At 41.1% G+C, this 20,913-nt stretch overlaps 1 long non-coding RNA gene across 1 annotated transcript; it reads left to right on the top strand.

Annotated features, from left to right (window-relative positions):
• The first annotated feature begins 15,631 nt into the window (after positions 1 to 15,631).
• LOC149875171 (uncharacterized) lies at positions 15,632 to 18,575 on the top strand. Its single transcript, XR_016440010.1, has 3 exons — positions 15,632 to 15,717; positions 17,115 to 17,209; positions 18,463 to 18,575. It is a non-coding gene; the product is annotated as an uncharacterized LOC149875171 (long non-coding RNA).
• Positions 18,576 to 20,913: the final 2,338 nt, after the last annotated feature.

The following is a 20,913-nucleotide window of genomic DNA, read 5'->3' as shown; positions in this document are numbered from 1 at the left end:
AAGTCGCTGATGAAGATGTTGAACAGTGTAGGCCCCAGGACCAAGCCTCGGGGGACCCCGCTATTCACATCCCGCCAGGTCGAGTACAACCTGTCCACCACCACTCTCTGGGTGCACCCCATCAGCCAATTTCTGACCCATCCAACTGTGTAGGCATCGATGCCACAGTCGCTCTATTTATTAATGAGAATGGGGTGAGAAACAGTGTCAAAGGCATTCTTCAAGTTCAGAAAGACTACATTCACGGTGACACCATCATCCAGGGATTTAGTTACCTGGTCATAAAAGGCCATCAGGTTGGTCTGGATGGACCTGCCTTTGATGAACCCATGTTGATTTCTCCTGGGCATGATCTACCCTGATGACCCCTCACAGATGTGATCCTTGATAATTTTTTCAAGAATTTTCCCCAAGACTAATGTGAGGCTTATGGGCCTATAGTTTCCTGGATCCTCATTCTCCCTTTCTATATAAATGGGGACAACATTTGCTAGTTTTCAATCTCTGGACATCTGGCCTGTGGACCACAATCACTCATATAGCCGGGCAAAGGGCACAGCAATGACCCCTGCCAGCTCTCTCAACACCTGTGGGTAGAGGACATCAGGGCCCACAGATTTAAAAACATCCAGCCCTTCCAGAAGATCCCTAACTACATCTGTGCAGACCCGAGTTCTGGCAGTACTATCCCCAAGATTGCCCCTACCTGTGGTGGGAGAGCTGTTCTGGTCCCTGTCCAAGAAAACAGAGGCAAAAAACTTGTTAAACATTTCAGCTTTCTTGTCCAGGTTATTAGCAATTGCTTTCTCCCCAGAACTAGTATCTGTATGAGATTAGTTCATAGCAGAACTTATCAATACAGTAGGTTTCCTTCCTCTTTGTAAAGACAGAAGTGTTGCCCCATGGTGTATGCAGGCTCTGACAACCTAGATTATAAAGGCTGTCTATTTAAATCTATTCACTGAACCAAGGCAGGTCATTGTGGAATATTAACTATTCAACCATGTAGGTAGTTTTGAACTTCTCAAATTTGAAACATTCAGGTAAACAATATTCTTGCCTTAGTGAAGAATAAAAATAAAAAAATGGCTAGACTGGGAATAAATTATATCATGAGTTTCATAAAGACAGCAGTTGTCAGCAATATTAACTACAAAGGGATGGACATAAGGATTGTTTTCAGCCTGTCAGTTTACACTATCTACACTGTATTGAATGCCTATATTCAATTATCATCGTCCAGACTTGGAACAGTCTGTCTGGAGAGTACCACAAATGCCTGAAATGTACCGTAAGTCTGACTATAGACAACACTGAAAGTTTGCCAAGTCTCCGTGGGCCAAGAAAAATCCATCCAAGTTAGCTATTTACCTCTCTATTTCTTGTATGTGAAGAGTCTTCTGATTTCTGTGGTTAAATCATCTACATATGGAGTTGCTACAATAAATATCTATATCACGTTCTACTAAAAATGCTAAACATATTCTATGTAGGCATGGTATATGCAGTTATACTTTTTCTTATATTCAGTTAAATTACACATGAAACAAAGATAGCTTTACTTCTATATTTCACAGTTTTAGTTTCCTCAAAGCCAAAATCACTGCAATATAGATTTTCCTATCTAGGTAGTCATACATGGATGATCATAAATGAACATGATATATTTTTTCATGGATAACACTTTTAATTATTTAATAATAAATACATACTCATTCCTAGAATGATTTACAGCTGTTATACTACCATGTTGGTATACCCTACAACTCAATAACTAGATAAGTAAAAGATGGATTCTCTACTGTAGGAGCCTAAGTGCCTGGAGATAACCAGCAGTCTCTATCAAGCCTTGTATATTTAATTCAATTGTCAGTTACCTGGAGGAAAGACTTCTAATTTTCTAAATGGCTATTAACTGCCACCCACATCTATGGCTTTAAATAAATAGTGGTCACAAGACTTAAGAGGTGTGTCTGCATGAGATGCTTTACTATGCAGTAGACTAATATATTGTGCAGTAAAGCATCATTATTTAATTGTGCATTAACTACTGCACAGTAGCGCACATAGTAGTGCACGTGTAGATGTTGGCCAGGAGCAGTTTCCCTCACATGGCAGGGAAAGACATCCACACCTAGGGGGGACTGCCACCTGGGGATCAGGAGGGCTGCTAGGATTCCTACCTGGAGGGCTGGGAGCAGTATCCGAAGCTGGTGCACATATAGACCCAGCTTATGCCCCAGGGGCAATTTTCTGCTCCTTTTTTAATGCACAGTAACTTTACTGTGTATTAATAGCACATGTAGATGTGCCCAGATTTTCTGTAGCTCTGATGTTATAGCACATCAACAACACACTGGGACACTTGCTCAGTGCTTACTGATGACGTGTCTACATGGTCAGCATAACGAGCCTGGGAGCACCACCAAGAAGCACACTATTCTCCCTTGGTGGCTGTGTCTGCAACGTAGCCTGTTACTACTGCACAATAGCATCATATGGCAGGAAGCATGAAGCAATGCTATTGCACAGTAGTCACAAGCTACTAGGCAGTCAGCATCAAGAAACAGCCATTTGTAGGTGCAACTGTGCAGTAACTCCGGTTACTATGCAGTCATTTAGTATTTGTTTATACAAGTACTAAATGACTGTACAGTAATGACCATGCAGTTACGACTGTGCAAGTAACTGCACAGTAACAATTGTGCAAAAATTAGGCAGTGTAAGTATTTAAGGGCAGCTCAAACAGGCTCCTAGAATGAGTCTCAGGCTTTCCAAGGTGGCAGTGTAAACACCGTGATTTATCTACACCTTTTTCTGTTGTACCTGAAGTTTTCTTTGGAGGTTTCCTATCCAATTACTAACCAGCTGTTTAGCCACTTTAGTGACTTTCAGTCAGTTACACTGTTTAACTCTGCAGTGGATAGCTGTAAGGTAATTTACGCTTGATGAAGACCATTCTGGCTGGGATATATAAAGAAGAATAAAGGAATCTTGTTTAAATGAACTCTTCATCTGGATGATTTAAAATACTTTGACATCTATCTATATTTTTATTTGGAAAATGAATCAAGAATAATTAAATGGGAAAAGTAACATCTGTCACCAATCAATAGACTTGCAGGAAAATTAAAATGGTATTTTTTTTTCTCCTGAATTCCACCTTTTTTTCATCCCATGCCATTCATTGAGATCAGATGCATTTCAGTCTAGCTGTGTCAGATCTTGGAATTACATAAGTAATAAAGTCCTGAAGGCCGATGGCATGGGAACAATGGAATGTGTAACAATATAATCAGCAGCTAAATCTATATTTGATGTGTGGCATTCTAACACTATAAAATATGATGATTTGAAACCTCTTTGTTCTTTCACGCCAGGTTCTATGCTGCTAAGAGTTTTTAATCTTGTGCCATTTTATCTTAGCTGATGCCTTTTTATTTTCTTTGTTTCTGACTTTGGAAATTATTATATAAGACACATGAAGGAGACAAGTGAGTGAGTACAAATGGATAAAACAGTCTATACTGTGCTTAGCAAGTATTAAGCAGAGCCAATAACATTTTAAACTTGACAGTCTTTTAATCTTTTGCAGTGAACACAGTTAGACTTTTTTTGTTTGAAAAGCTATCATGGCATTCAAGAGTAACCATTTTATTGCTGGGATTAGTACCGGTCTATTGTTTTTTAATGAAAATGTTGCTTTGCAAGAAAGAAAAGACTCCAGCTCAGTCCAATATACTTCAGCTTTACTCACTATAGTAAATGCCACATGAAGCACTCATTCCAGTTTTCATTTTTATAGTAATAATATTAAATCCAAAATTATGTTAAATCAGTGTCAACAGTGTTCTAAAGCACCATCAGGAAAGCCAGGAAGCTTAGAAATAATGAAGGAGGGATCCTCTATCAAAAGAGTCAAGATAGAAAAATGAAGGTAATATTGCAAAAGTCTCCATGAATTCAGTCTACTCGGGTATGTTAAAGTGCAAGGATTTACTTAAATGGAATTCCCTGTGGGATCAAAACTTTAATTTATGGCATTGTATCCCAGTATCAAAATATAAGGAGTCTGGAGGCTAAGGACTTTTAACACCAAAGCCCTTTAGGCAGCTTAAGGCTAATTAGCTGCCCAAAGTAAATGGTTCTTAGTGCTATTTACATAGATTTTAGATCTTGCTCCCACATGGGCAGCTAGATTCATCCTGCTAAGCCTGCTCAGAAGGGAGACAATATGGCTACTTACATTCTGTTGTGATCCTATTCCTTCTTGGAAAGCCTGTAAGAGCCAAGAGAAAGACCATGACTAGTGATTGCTTGACAGAGAAAGAGATTCTTTCCACTATTTAATGCACTAGCCCATGGGGTAGGACACTAGTCACAGAACTTCTGGAGGGACTGGATGTATTTAAATCAGCTGGTCTGGACGATCTCCACCCCAGAGTCCTGAGGGAATTAGCTGAGGTCATTGCGAAACGCCTGGCACGGCTTTACGAGCACTCATGGTGCTCTGGTGTGGTGCCAGAGGACTGCAAGAGGGCCAACGTGGTTCTCATCTTCAAAAAAGGGACTAGGGAGGACCTGGGAAACTATAGGGCAGTTAGTCTTACCTCAATCCTGGGTAAGCTTTTTGAGAGAATTATTCTGGCACATGTCCATGAAGGGCCAGCAGGGAAGATTATGCTTAGGGGCAACCAACATGGGTTCATTAGAGGCAGATCCTGTCAGACCAACCTGGTGGCCTTCTATGACCAGGTCACTAAATCCTTAGATGCAGGGGTAGCAGTGGACATAGTCTTTCTGGACTTTCGGAAGGCCTTCAACACTGTCTCTCACCCCGGTCTCATTAAAAAACTGGGGGACTGTGGTGTCAACACCCACACAGTCAAATGGGTCCCCAATTGGCTGGAGGGCCACACCCAGAGAGTGGTGGTGGATGGGTCATTTTTGACCTGGAGGGATGTGGGCAGTGGGGTTCTGCAGGGCTCAGTCCTCAGGCCCACGCTGTTCAATATCTTCCTCAGTGACTTGGATGAGGGGGTAAAAAGCACCCTGTTCAAATTTGCTGATGACAGTAAGATGTAGGGGATGTGGGAATGCTAGAAGGGAGGAATAGGCTACAATCAGACCTAGACAGGTTACAGGGGTGGGCGGACAAGAATAGGATGAGATTCAACACTGACAAATGCAAGGTGATGCACCTGGGGAGGAAGAACCGGCACCATACCTACAGGCTGGGGAACTCCCTTCTTGTCAGTGCAGAGGCAGAAATGGATCTTGGAGTCATCACTGATGCCAAAATGAACATGGGCCGGCAGTGCGGGGACAGTGTCAGAAAGGCCAACCGCACCTTGTCATGCATCCACAGATGCATCTCAAGCAGGTCCAAGGAGGTGATCCTCCCCCTCTATGTGATACTGGTCAGGCCGCAGCTGGAGTACTGCATCCAGTTCTGGGTGCTGCACTTCAGGAGGGATGTGGACAGCATGGAGAGGGTCCAGAGGAGGGCCACTCGCATGATCAGGGGGCAGCAGGGCAGGCCCTACGAAGAGAGGCTAAAGGACCTAAACCTGTTCAGCCTCCACAAGAGAAGGCTGAGGGGGGATCTAGTGGCCTGTTACAAACTAGTCAGAGGGGACCAGCAGGCATTGGGGGAGTCCCTGTTTCCCCAAGCACTACCAGGAGTGACTAGAAATAACGGTCACAAGCTGGCAGAGGGTAAATTCCGATTAGACATCAGGAGGTGCTACTTCACTATCAGGGTGGCTAGGATCTGGAACCAGCTTCCAAGCAAAGTGGTGCTGGCTCCTACCTTGGGGGTCTTTAAGACAAGGCTAGACAATTACCTTGCTGGGGTCATTTGACCCCAGTACTCTTTCCTGCCATGGCAGGGGGTCGGACTAGATGATCTGCTCAGGTCCCTTCCGACCCTACTAACAATGAAACTATGAAACTTTTCCATGGAGTGGCAGGCCTATGTTGTAGGGCTCCCAAGCAAGGACAGCCTTTTTCTCTTACTTTCCAGGAAAACTTTGTAACCATCAGGCCACAGTTTAGATCTCTATTCCACCTTGTGCTTCTGCCATCCCCTATTTACTTTACTGAGTGATTTTTTTTTTTTTTTTACAAAGTGTATGAACACCAATAGGGGCAAGAGCCTTTGTTTTCAGGAAAGAACCCAACTCATTGAGCCAAAGATCAAAACTTACACTCCTTTTGGCCTCCCACATCTTCCTCTTTTGGCTTTCAACAGGAAAGGTGCTCTTGGCCCTACCTGCCCCTGACCTCCTACTGACCCATTTGCAGACAGGTTCTATCCATCAGCAATATGTTCATTTATACAATTAGCCACTGACTGCCAGAGTAAACAGGCTCAAATGCCTGTTGTCATATCTACTTGTTCTTCATTTCTTCAGTTTAACAAAGAGTTAATATCTCCAGCAATCTTTTGGAGATGAGAAGAAACATAAACTTTCCAGAAGGTTGTTCTGCTTACCCATGCCTTTACAAACCGTTGGCCACAACACTATTACAAGGGACTGGAAACTCTGACAGTGGCTACAAGTCAGGAGGGGAAATGGGGGCAGTGACTAAAACACTGACCTACTTCTGGAGGAAGATTTTATTAGAAGTGCCAATGTTTATATAATGATTTTGGGGGATTTCTCCAGATCATTTTGCTTCTGGCAAAAGAGTACTGATAAATTCTTTGGCCTGTGGTGAATCCTTATACAACACACCATAGGTGCAAAATGCCATGGTTGTTCCTAAGGATCCATAGGCAGCATACAACATTGGAAAGTGGTGCTGAGGTTTGGGTTTAGGGTTTTTTATTGAGGAAAGCATTTGGACACTGAGCAAGTCACAAAGAAAACACACCTTAGTTTCTCATATACAACATGTCCCAGAATATATGCTCCTTATGTTTATGTGGCCGGATCATCGGCCATTGCTTGGCACGCCAGGCTTAGAGAAGCTTGATTCTGATTGGTGGGCTGTTCCCACCAATCAGGTAACATTTGGGGAGGGGCTGGCCCCACCCCTACCCAGGGTGAGGTGAAGAGTCCAGACCCGGTTGTAGATGGGCTTCACCTCACCCTGACTGGTCCATTTACAATCTGGGGGCGGAGCCTCCACAGGGGATAAGAGAGCAGCATGTGTGACATGTGGGCAGATGCGCTGAGGGATGGAGGAAAAAGTGGGGCTAAGAAGAGCTGGGGAAGAGCAGCCCAATGGATGGATGCTGTTGCCCTGAAGAGTCCCTGAAGATGCCTCTCGCCGGAGAGGAGCAGCAGACTGCTTCAGCCCCACTTGGTGTGTAGTGTGATGCGTGGAGCAAGACCCTGAGAGCTGTGTGAGGCAGCTCAGGTCTCCAGCCACTAGATGCATGCAGCAGTGCATGGAGCTCATACCCTGGGAGCTGCACGAGGCAGCTCGGGTCTGCAGCTCCTAGTGTGAGGCCAGGAACCTGGAGCCAGCAACATGGCACAGCACAGTCCAGTGTGGTCTGGTGGGCCCCCGACCCTGGGAGCCACTTGAGGCAGCTCAGGTCCACCATCTCCTGGCATGTGGCCAGGATTCAATGCACCCTCAGTGTGTGGCTGGTCCCAGGTGGGGACCTGGACCTCAGAGCTGCAGAAGATGGCCTGAGTCCACAACTGTGAGCAGCAGGCAGAGTCCTTGGTGCCCTAAGTGGGGCATGGGGCTGCGATGGCATCGGAGGCCCCACAGAAGCCAGAAGCCTGCATCTTTGTCAGATGAAAGAAACCCCAGCTGGGGTGACAAGGACCCCACATACCCATTGGACCTGTGAGTTATCAGGGAAAGGGTTCCCACAGGGGGAGGAGGCCCCTGGAAGAGGGTTTAGCAGTGGGCCCTGTGGGGAAAAGGTCCCTGGCAAGCCCGTGAGGGGCTGAGAGCTTCTGGGGCCCCTTTCTTCTCCCCTTTTTACAGAAGTGCCAAGGCTCCTAGCATCAAAGGGAAGTCTCCAGTACTCACAGTGTCGTTGATATGCTGAAGGGTGTGCAGGTGCCTCATATTTTGTAGTTAACACCTTATATTTTGTTATTTCTAATGTGAGTTGTTGTTTAACTGTTGCATATTGTATATATACTTACTTGTCTTGTTGAACCCCTGTTAATATGCCCCCCCCACATTGTTTGCCAGTATTTATTTGCTGTTCACCTATATTTACTTGTTCATTATTTGGACTTACCTGTGTTTACCTGTTTCAGATCAGTTACTTGCCTGTGCTGGGTTTGAGGCGATTAGTGGTGGTATAATTTCCTAGTTGCTGATTATAAAATATAGCCTTATATGTAAAGTGTATATGTTGTATATATTTATTAATATGACTTTTTGGGTTTTGTGTATATATATTATAAACTATTTTTGTCCTGGCCTGATTCTATAGAGAAGAGAGGGAATGGGCCGTTATTGCATATCCCTCTCACAGCACTCTTGCCTGGCCAGCCATCCCTTCTATTTGGAGAAGGGAGCACATCCGTGCATGTAGCCGGATTACATTTAAAAGGCAGAATTAAGAATAAAAGATCTTTACTTGTCATAGGTAACTGAATAGCAGCAGCTGGGGAGCTGAGCCTACTCATTGGTCTGCTTCGTGTTAATTGCATGCAGATTTGCTTTTACTTTTGCCTGGCAGAAGCTTAAGAGGTAGAAACTGCTGTTACCATATTTTCTTGATTTTAATGTGCAGTCCAATATCCAGTAGTTAGTTTTTGGGGGGAAGTATGTATTGTATATGAGAAAATACAGTAGAAAGTCAAATTCTGCAGCAGTTAAGAGCCATGGTACAAATCTGTGATGCTTTCATTCAGGAGTACCACAGAGAAAACGAGCATGGTGCTGCAGCTACATTTTCCATAACTTGCCCATTTGCGTCATCTACCTTGACAGTTTTTGACTGTAACTAGAGACAGCAAATATAAACCATTAACAGAATGTTTACTTTAAAACCAAGAACCTGAGGTTAGCAGCTTTTCTGACTTCCTTCAGACAGGAACTTGTTATAATATGCAATTAGAATAAAGCCATATGTGAAATAAAACATACTTGTCTGATTCTCATTTATATTAAGGGGTCTTTGTACTACTCTGACATTGTATAGGAGTTTAGGAGTCTTAAAGTGTGCATAATATATATCAGAACAGGGGTAGGTATCCTTCATATAAATGAGAAGCAGCTACAGCATAAGCCTGATATCTAAACTACTTTTTCCTGTAAAAATTGATCATTTGGGTAGCTGTCTTGCTTTTTGAAGATGACCTACTGCTTGCTCTTAACTGTTGCTTGTCTATATTGTCTTATTGTCTATATTCCCTGGGGTCAGAAAGGGAATTAGAGATGCATCAGCAAAAACCTGCCAACTAAAATCATATGTTGCAAACCAGAAATGCTCACTCTGGCTGATTGGGGCTCATCTTCTGCCATTGGGGCTATCATTGGATGGTGCCCGGGAATGAGGTCTGGAGGGTGCTTGCAGACTTGGATGGGTGTGGTATGAAGAAGGGCATGCTAAAGCCTACCACTGCTGGCTGTTCATTGCTGCTGTGGTATAGACAAGGCCTGGATGTCGGAGGAACAAGTCCAGTTACTTCCTGTGAGCTGTGTTATATACCCCTCAACAGTACTTGCCTAGCTTATCGCATTAGTGGCTTGTTTATATCTATATATTCATCAAAATATGGGCTTTAAAATACCCATAGGAATCCCACTTAGTCATTTTTCTATCTGAGTTTTTATACAGGCCAATATAGCATTTTCAGATCATTTGAGTTGGAAGTCATTGTTTCAAAATAATATCAACTCTGCCTTTTCATTTTTTTCCATCTTTTCTTAAGGCCTAATGTTCTTTATCTTCTTATAGCACTTTATTCCACCTGTCTTTTCAAGCACAGCCATTGTGCATATAAAGAAGTTACAAGGTTTTTCAATCCCATCATCTACAAGTGTCCTTGATTGAGTAGTTAATTTATTGAAGCAGGAGCCAAAAACACAGATTCTGTTTTTTAATAGTTTTACCAGATGGACAGTTCTAAAAGATACCCATAAAACTGCCTTTTATCAATTGCCCAATAGATTTAACACACTTTTTAACTGACACTGAAACTGGCACCAGGAGATTGCAAACACTATGCTTGTACTGGGCCTTTCTCAGACTGAAAAGATAATGCATTACTTGGCTTATTTCATAGATTGCTTATATCTTGCTGGAAAGGAGTACACAGATACATTTCTGACTTCCTTTGGCCACACAGTAACTGAAAGCAGTTTGTTATGGCTATGACATCATAGTAGGCATTGCCATGCAACTACACAAAATATGATTTTAACTTTTAATATTAGCATGGTAATGCTTACTATGATCTAAATAAAACACATGCTAGGTGTTCTGTGAGACAAAGCCCTTAACTGTATACCTTCTAGAGCACATGTGAGGACAGGGAGCTTCTTTATCCTGAGCATGAAGCTAATAACTGGGAAATTCAAAACTTTCAAGAAACTAAAGGCAGTAGTTTACTGGAACTCTGAACTTCCTTCTAATCCATGAATTTTCAGATGTGTTATTAGTAAAGAAAATAACCGAAGAATGAGTCTGTTGGGATGAGACATCCATGTCCTGCCAGAATGTTTAGTACAACAAACTGCACAGTTAAACAGGCACTTAGTTCTGGGCTACAGAAGAAAAAGTCACTATAATATGGAAACATTTAATTGAGTATTTGATGCTGGTAGCAAGTGATATCTTGTAACCTGATGCATTTCATAATATCTCGGGATCATTTAATAGGTTTTATCAACCTTTTTTTTTCAGCCTAACTTCATGCCTCAGTCCATCGCTCATGTCCAGTTAAACTAGATTATGGTCCAGGTAGAGATAATGAAGCAGAAAAGTTTGAAGGGATGGTCTTTGAATCATAAACCTGTGTCTTTAAGAATGTGAGGCCTAACTATATAAAAATTTATTTTGACTTTTGCTGACAAAATTTTAGCTCTAGAGCAAATCTAGATTTGACATGTACTGTTAATTATAGTATCTTTTAGTAAAGATATCTCAGGGACATGAGGACAGGAGTCTGTATATCATTTTTCCAGTCAATATAAGTAAATCTATGCCTATGTTTTCTGTGCCATCAACATGATCTCTTTCACTTAGCTATGACCCAGATGTAAAAGGACTCCTAGTTTCAATGTGTTATCTTGTTACCTTGTAAAAATCTTAGGCATGTCTGTCAGTGGAAGTAAAAAATTTAAGTTATGCATCCTAAATTCTGGTTCTCCATATCTTGAATAGAAAGACTTAAGCACCTATTTGCTGGGATTCACAGAAGCCAGTATAGTATACTTACATCCTACACACACGCTCTGTCCCAATAGGAAGAACAGATTGGGGATTTGTCTGGAATCCCATGCTCCTCCTGGAAGTGGCATAACTGCCTTTTGCTGCAGCAAGCCTTGAGTATTTCTTTTAGTGTAGGATTTACAATCTGAAACCCCCACTGCTTAATTCCACAGGTTTACTGGATTACAACTAGATGAAGACTCATTATGTATTTCTGTAATGGTTAGGGCATCTGTTGAAGAAATGGGAGACTAGGTTATAGCCATCCTCATCCAGAGGAAGCCTGAAACTACAGGTCTAACTCGCTAGGAAAGTGCCCTAACCATGCTCTAACAATGCACTGAGAAAGGCTTAGAACTTCTGCCTCCTCTCCCATTGGAAGGCAAGGCCCATTGTGAAGGCAAAAGTCTTGGGATCAGAAGATCAGTCACAAGGGAGCTTGCCTTTGTAGCCCATTGAGGTGGGCACGCTTCTGAGAGACCCTTCTGAGAGAGAGGGAGCCCTGGGTTTTGGATTTTGTCCCAATGCTATCTGTATATTTTAACCAATAAGTATTGCCGACACAGTGTCAGGAACCAGGTCTGATATGCTTCCTTCCTCCCAGGGGAGTGTCCATTTCAGTGCACTGCAGCAGTGGTTCTCAACCTTTTTAGATTCAGGGCACCCCTTGATGGACTCAAGGCAGGCGCACCCTGCCCCGCCCTCCCCCCCAAGAAAATGTCTGGTCTTTCACTTGATCTTTGACTACAGAAAAATAATAGAGCAATTCTTCTGTTGTAAGGAGCTCAGAAAGACCATAGCACAACAGGTCAGACTATTTTTAACATGATGGATTTCTATTTGAAAACTCTGGGTTTATCTTGTGAATTGTGTTTGCGCACTTAACATGCTAATGTTGCATGACACTTTGCAGCACCCCTGAAAGGATCTTAAGGCATCCCACGGTTCATAACCCTGGTTGAGAATCACTGTGCTAGTGAGTCAGGCTCCTCCTGGCTTGCTCAAATTAATAACTGTGGTTGGTATTATGCTGTCCCATCCATGAGTGACTGGTGCCTCCTGAACCTAGGGGGTACCTGCAGAAGCTTCCAACAGCAGCCGCCCTGTCAGGGGTGGCACCAGCCCTACCGACAGCATCAGTGTTGGCCATCAGGGGGACACCACCCCCATTGGGGTGGGGCATGTGCACCCCTGTGCACTCCCTACCAGTTGCCTATGGTCCCAGCTACTCTATGTTAATGACCTTAATTAGTTTTTAGCAGGCAATCATCATCTACATCTTGTTTAAAACTAGCCATTTTCTTTTCTTAATTTTTTAAAATCAGATTGGCAGGGACAAAATCTAGTTCTGGACTTTTATTCCACTACAATTTTCTTAATTGCTTTAGAAAGTGGGTCAGTAGCAACCAGATTTATATTCAGTCTGCAAATCATATATCTGTAGTTGAAAAAAAAAGATTCCTATATTGTGCAGGGGTTGTTTGCCAGACCTCCTTTGGCAGGAGGTTTGTTGTTAGTTTTAACTAACACTGACCTCCCATTAAACATGAAACCTTTTACACCCATGAACTATTGCCAAAACCTCCTACTCAGAGCATACTGGAGTACAGTTTTTGTTAGTGCCTGTGATGCATAAGTCACTGGATTTCAGTTGTCTTCCACATTTCCAAATAGTTTCATTTTTGATTGAAGTTTTAACTGTTCTGCTCTTCCACTCAGGGTAACATTGCTACCTTGTGGTGTTCACAGTAATTACCTAGTGCCTAAGGTACTTGGTAGAGATTTGTTTTAGTCTGTGTCCAGGTTAAACTTCCCATGCATAGCAGTAAGAACTTCCTAGTGCTGAGCCAATGCTCTCTCTAAGCCCAGACCTTGAATAAATGCTCCTCAGTAACATGTTCCCCAAGAAGCTTATGGTTTTAATGAGATAATATATCAATGTTTATAGAGCTCAATCTGGTAAATTATGAGTATTCTCAATTCCCACAGATCATAGTGCCATGTAGATTCTGCTCTGAAATTCTCTGAACTGGATCAAACCCGAGAGCAGCAAGTCCTTTATCCTAATCTTCACTCAGAACCAAACCATTTTCATAGGATTTCTTTGACAGTTCTCCATGATAAATCGTGTTGTAAGGGAGGATTTTAATGAAGATGGACTCCTTTGTTTCATAGGAAAAGGGAGGAATAATGTGAGAGAGAGTGCAAAAAAGGGTTTACTGAGAATGGCATCTCTGAACTATTAGCAGCAGCTATGGTATGGGAAAAAAATAGTTCTGGGACACGGGTGGATAGAATTGTAAAGTCCCTTGAAGTAAAAGGCAGAAGAAAATCTATGAAGAAATGCCATGGGCAGGGAATCATGAGAGAAAGATCATCATAAAAGTAGCTTTTTAAATGGACTTTAAAAGAAAGGCAATGTGTGGCCGAAGCAAGGTGCAGGGAAGGGCAATAGGGAAGGCTGGGAATCAGGAGCCTGAAGTAGGCAAGTTTAGAGACTGTCAAAGCATGAACCAGGATATTCTGAAAGAAATTTTTCTCAGCAGCAGCTCAGTTTGGAAGGACAAGAATGGAAGAGAAGTTGAACTCTACAACGACCATGGGTTACAGAGAGAACAGTGTCTTCCTTGGCAAAGGAGAAAAGTGGGAAGATGTTGCAGGTGGGGAAACGTGAGGAAGGGTTACATTTTTCCAAGGTTTAATAACCTTGGATGCTGGGAATATCTGAGAATAGCTATCAGTAACACAGATGGAGAAATGACTCTAAACAGAGAAGGAAAGGCTTGCGTTGAGAGAGAAATCTGGAAGGTAGGTAAAGCCATAAGATAAATTGATGTCAAGCAAGAATAAAAAAGGGTATTAGACCAAGAAACTAGGGCTGCTCAGGATATTTTTTCCAAAATCTGATTTTGACAAATCTAAAAATTTTCATAGAGATAGGTGTGTTTTTATGAAAGGATTGTATTTGGAATAGAAGAGAGATTATATAATTGGGTGGGCAAGATACTGGCATAGGATATGGGAAGCCAAGAATGAAAATTTCTCAATTAAGCAGAACAGCACTTTGTACCTTTCTCCTGCATCCCATGCCAATACTCTAAGCACCAGTTTAGAGGGTCTGCCACACAGTTCACTATTTTTCTTTTCCGTTTGAATGAAGAACAAAAACAAATTTTGAAACCTCCCCTATAAACACTCTCAGAAATGTTGCCTGAGAGAGGAAAGAAGCCATGGCAACTATCGATATTCATATGGCATATTGGAATGTCCTTTGGAGCTTTTCCAGTCACAGTATAATCACTGAAGGTATATTAGGTTGATTTACATTTGCATAAACATTCAAACACTGCTGCTCCTGAAATAAACAGGCAAACTGGTGCATAGTACACATGTGTAATGCAGATTAAAAACCCATATTAATAATCCTCATGATAAATGGTTTTTGTATATGGAAAATCATTTTCACATCAACCTTCTCAGCCACTCACTTTTTAGAATCCTAAAGGGGATTAGAGCAATTTAACTAATTGCTTAACAAATTGCCTTTGTAAACTAGCCATTCTGAAATTACATAAGACAAAAAAATCCTTTTATTTTCTTGCTCCTCTATAAACAAATATGTCCAAACTAATTGTTTAAACCTTTGTATTATAAATGGATACCAGTCATAACTTAGAGCCAATTCTAATGTCCAAGTTATAAAAAAAAAAAATCCCTAAGAACAGCAGCTTCTAATGGAAATGTTGAAATTGCCCAAGCTTTGGTGAGACAAATGTGCCATTATATTAATAGTAAATATCTGTTTTCTCTATATTCTGAACTTTGCTACAATTGCTCTATGAGGAATTTGTGGAATACAGTTCTCAATATAATGTAATACTTTACAACAGTATTACATTAAAAAAGGTTTTCTTGGTTTTGTTTTTCTTTTCTGCACTCGGAGAATTTATATTTGATTACATATTTTAGTTTTTAAATAATCTTTTAAAATATTACACAGAATTATTAGAGTATTGATCCCTCCGCTTTCTCATTCCTAATGACACTTGCTAGTAATTACATTAAAATTTGACTGAATTTCTTTTTGGTATCTGTTCCAAAGAAACTTTCCTGCATAGCAAAGCATACACTTTCCTTAATCTTGGCATTTTGCTCTTCAGCTGCCGTCATTCCATCTGAAGCATTTACTTTGAAATGCCTGCCAAATATTTTTGCCCCAGTACCACAATAACAGTGCAACAATGTGGGAGTGATTCAACCCAGTGTATTTACAACCAGGGCAGCCTACCGGGAAACAGACTTAAGAGAATGGCCTGTGCAGCATGTTCTCACAGTAGGATCTAAATCCTAAACAGGTCTGCTAAATCTTACTTACTGTTATCCTTAAACTCATGTAAGTTCTTGTTTGCTGTTATAAGCAAGGTACTTTATTTGTCTGTCTACTTTTTGGGTTTTGTTGTCTATTTATCCTTCACATTTTTTTTCCAAATACTTATGCTCCTCAAAGGGTAAGGTTAAATAACACTCAGCTGGCATAAATTTGCCTAGCTCTGTTGAGTTCAGTAGAACCACCCAGACTTGCTCTAGCTGCTTTCCTGCCTGTTACTGAGGATAGCATGTATTTGTTAACTATCACACTAACATTACTATTTTTTGAACAATGCATCATGTTTTTACTCTGATAGCAAATTATAATTGACTGGACATGCTATGTGGCTTTGTTGTTAAACTTTGGTGCTGCCATATAAAAACTATTTTGCAAAAGGACAGATCTCCAGTCTTCACTTTGTTGAAATCCTGACTTCTTTATAAATCTTTCTTTTCTCTCTTCCTTGGAGATAAGAGGAATTGCCTCCTAGGGATTTTGCTTGGAGGGAGCACCCAAGTCATAGCTCATTTCACTTCTGCTGACTTTCCCCAAGATGTCCATCTAAGAAGTGATTAAAAATGGAGCAGGAACTTTGTGCAGTGCGAATGTGCTCAGTCAATTTCCCTTTCATCTAGCTCTTCAAATACTTCAATTCTGAGTAAGCAGCAGCAGATTTTACAAACAAGACCAAGTAAATAGATTTTTTCCTTGTTCTGGAGCAGGGTGATCTGTTTATCTTTCTGAAGGAGCTGTCAGAAAAGTGGTCATCATGAAATATTAAATCACAAATGTTGTACACTTAGGAAAACATATACATGTAGGAACTTGTTCCTTCTATTTTCTGGGTTATTTTTCCTTTGCTATTTGAGTTTGGCAGCAGACTTTCGTATTTAGCTCATGTAGCCTTTAATACACATTAAGCTATGTGATACAATTATGTAGGCTGGAATCTGCAAACATTTAGGGACAAATTCTATTCCACTTATTGGGTGTCTAAGTGGACGTAGGTGGGAAAGTGTGATTCTATTTCACCCTGTTCAAAACCCTGATAATTTATTAATGCATCTACTTTTGTGTATTGTCACCATACCCTTAATATTGAGCCATGAAAAAGTAGCAGAGAGAGAAACACCCACTTACTTTTTGTATTAACAGTTTTTCAGAGATTGAAGCAAGGTGGAATTGAATAGCACCCAAGGCACCAAAATCTACTTACGCCCTAAACAGGTGGAACAGAATCTGGGCCTTACTCACCAGTTTAACTTTACTAGTATCACCATCTCATAGAAGTGTACAAATAAGCACATTTAAACAAGTCAGGGAGTACATAATTATAGTCAATGTCACTAATTCTATGATTAAAGTTAAGGTCTGTGTTTGCAGGATCAAGGCCATGATGACAATTTAAATGAGCTGGCCCATAGATGAACAAGCATTCCTCTATCGTTTTTTAAAATTGCCCAAGCTTTGGTGGTGAGGTAAATATGCTACTATTTTGTTATTGCCTTCTATTTAAATATCTTCTACCTGTTTGTGGATTTGTACCTTTTCCCTGTCAGCTTAGTCTTGTTGACCTCTCCAGCTGTGAAATCAGACTCTCCAATCACAAATGAGGAATATTTCTGGGAGGGATTGATAAAGAACGAAGAGAGGATGCTTTGCACTGAATAAATGATATATGGAGATAATAGCCTTCTATGGCAGAAGAGCTGGCTGTACATGAGTCCTTTTAGAGCCAAATCCTTAAATGGGGCATAATCAAATTAAGCTGACTAGGAGTTCAGGGGTAGATATGTGAGAATGAGCAATACAATAGTCAGTCCCTGTCTGCTGGGGAGTCACTCCATTGTCTCTCTGGTGTCCACAAAAGAGTTGCTTGCAATTGTCCCTGGCAAGGAGGGGTCTGAGTCTGATCAGTAAAGTTCAATGGGAACTTTACTGGTCCTATGCGAAGAAACACATTGGCAAAATCCTGGCTACTCTGTCATAAAGCAAGCTTTGTTAATTTATCTTGACTAGCGGTATACATATCATTATTTGCAAATATACAACAGAGTACATTGGGAAATATTTTACCATACATTGTGTAAAAACGGTGAAACTATATTAATGTAAACACCTTGCCACAACTCTTTGCCTTCAACTTTTTTCAGAAGTGAAATAAAAAAAAAATGAATCAGTAGGTACAAATTGTGCTAAGTATTAGATTTACAAATTATTGAAGTTGCAGTTATCAAAATAGTACTGGAATGAAGCAATAAACTCATTGAATATTGGCAGCCTTGTGAACTGATTCCACTGCTCTTTAAACAGAGGTCAAATCCCAAGTCTACTTAAGTAAATGGAAGGATTCCCATTCACTTATGTAGACTCTGGAAAAGCTTAGCATCCTTAGCTGGGTAGATTACTGTCTAGGTTAGCACCTTGAGCTGGTAGTACATTATCTGCCTCAGTTAGTCCTTTGGGCAATTTGTATTATTATGTTCCTCTGCAAAGTTATTCTATAGTGGCCACTACAACTGTCTGCTAAGGCTGTTCAGAATACAAAGCTTTAAGGACTGATAGATTTGCTATCTCTCCCCAGTTAAGAAACTATTTTGAGTATTTATTTTATTTTTTCAAGTCCTATTTCTCATATTGGTATTTAGTGTCTTCTGTGATGTTCTGAATACTTTGAAAAATAAGTGAAAATCATCAGTTACTTGTATCTCCTTTCTTTCCCCACTCCCAGTTAACAATAAATAAGAGAATTGACATCAAGGGCATGCAGGTGGGAATCAGAGATGAAACAGACAACATTGAAAAAAATGGATTCTCTTTGCAAATGACTTCCAGGAGAAGCTGGGACCCTGTTGCTCCAAAGTTGTTTTTTTTTTTCAGGTGGGATGCTTATATTCTAAATTTAAAGAAGTCGAGAGACTGGAAGGGTTTGAAAGACAAATATCTGCCTTGGAATTCTATTGTTATCATGGAACCATTTTTATATAATTGATACCCTTTACAAAAAAAATGTGATTTGGAAGACATTTTATTTAAACTATAGCAAACTCTGCTTAAGTTGCCTGGTCCCAGTGAACCATACAGTATATTCAGCAATGCATAGTTCTCTTGAATTTCAGAATTTGTTATGAAAACTAAAATTCTTACTCTGAGCTATTTATGCTGGCAATACTTCAAAGAGAGCAACTGCTTTACTTCATGCCAACCTCTGTAGCAGTGAGGAAGAACCATGCTCATGAGATCATTTATATCTCTTTAACCTTTTGATACAGATTTATCTCAACTCATTTTTTTCCCTCAGTGCATACCTGAAATGACAGGAACCTGTTTGATAAGTCATCAACATAAAAGGTAAGGCATTCCTGCTTAGTGCAAATACGTTGACCTGTAAATTTAAAGGGCCTTTAGCTTCTTTCTTTTCATGTACACCTAATTTCCAAGCTGTGATACCATAAAGTGTAAGTTATCCAAGAGAAGGGCAGCCATTATGCTATACTGCTGTTATAGCCCCGAGGCAGTGACGTGGCAGAACTTTTGCAAATACCAACATTCATTTTAGTAGTCTTGGACTAGATCTTGTTTCATACCAATGGTGCCACTGATTTTTAGCATTGTCCTCCATTATTTCACACACTTTCAGAAACCTTAACACTAATCCTTAAGGCCAAGTACAGACATGACACTTTTACCAGTTGTGGCAGGGCACTGTTGGTGTCTGCCACTTTAAGACCTGAGCCAAGCAGCCAGCAGGTGCTTGATTGTGGCAGCCATTTTAGATCCTTGTCCGCCTATATAAACAGAGCATTTTGCTACTGGTGGCCAGGCAGTAACATTGCCTGGCTGCAAGGCTGTTTGGAACATCCTGGAGGTAAGGGGAGGAGCTGTAGGAGATGGCTTGGAGGCTTCTGGTCCTGGGCATGACCTAAAACTGCATCCTGCCAGGAGTGGGTGGCTTGGTGGGCCTTGCAGTTGTGTGGGAGCCCCCAAGAAATGCCAGGCCAGTTACCACCCCAGTGAAAGGTGGGTTGGGGTGCCTTAACCCCAGCTCCCACAACCAGGTGGGTTACCCCCACTAGGGGCCAGAAGTCAGACCCAGGAGAGAGTGGGGCTAAAGGCTCAGAGGCCTGACTTAGAGTACCCTCAACTAGTCGGTGCTCGGGCTGGGACCAGAATGGTCAAAAGGGCCAAGAGCCCACTGTGAGGGATGCCCAGAGCTGAGGGCCTGAGGTTTCTGACTCGCCTTGGAGGTGAGGCCAAGGCCTGTGTGGCTTGCGCTGCGGGATAGGGAATACAAACTATGAAACTGTGGAAATCAGAAATTACTGTAGCCTAAATGAAAAGATAAATCTGCATTTTTTTCTGGGGTCATCATATTTCTGCTGAGTTCAGGATTAAATTCCAGATTAAATTCTGGGAGAATGCCAGGACCAAAATTAAAAAATACAGGATTTTACTCATATCACAGCATGAAGTATCCTGTACTCTATACTTTCTGTATATGGTGGTCTCAATCTTTCTTCTCTCACAGGAGAGAAAATAGACACACAAGCTATTCTGTGGAACCAGCAGTGGAACCTTTACAAACCAATGCAGGTATACGTCTTTTCTGTACATTCAACTCACATTTACAAGTTTTTCTTAGCTATCAACGGGGTTAGAAATTTACTTTAAAAAAAAATAAAGATGAGACTGATATAATCTAGGATCTAAGGCCATAGATAAAGACCTGTAATAACCAGGCCATGAAGAGGTCCTGAAAGACTTGCATTCTTTCAATAAGTAAAAGTAAAGGATGCTGCTCGGAAAAAAACCAGTTGGGATTTAGAATCATACAGCCCCTTCCACAGTGATAAAGTTAGAGAGGTTTTTTTACTAAATCTGGCCTTCTTGATGCCTCTTCCCCAGGCCCAGTTTCAGAGTAACATATTTTAAGAAACGTCTCCAGGCTGTTTTATGTTGTGATCTATCTATCTCAGGCTGTACCAGCTGTTACAGGTTATATCAGCATAATACTAAAGTTACACAGCACACTTCTGAAATCTGACACAGTGCAGACCAAGGCCATCCATTATACAAAAAGTACCCTTAACCACAGTGTATATATAGCAGCCTTTAATTTCAGCAGAGTTTGTTTTCTTGGTCTTCTAGCCTTGTTAACTATCAAAATATCTGTTAAGAAAAT

Source organism: Crocodylus siamensis, chromosome 1 (assembly GCF_052110815.1).
Source record: "Crocodylus siamensis isolate JL-2025a chromosome 1, ASM5211081v1, whole genome shotgun sequence".
Lineage (NCBI taxonomy): Eukaryota > Metazoa > Chordata > Crocodylia > Crocodylidae > Crocodylus > Crocodylus siamensis.
Note: the sequence above shows the minus strand (reverse complement) of the source record. Positions and strands in the feature narration are given on the sequence as shown.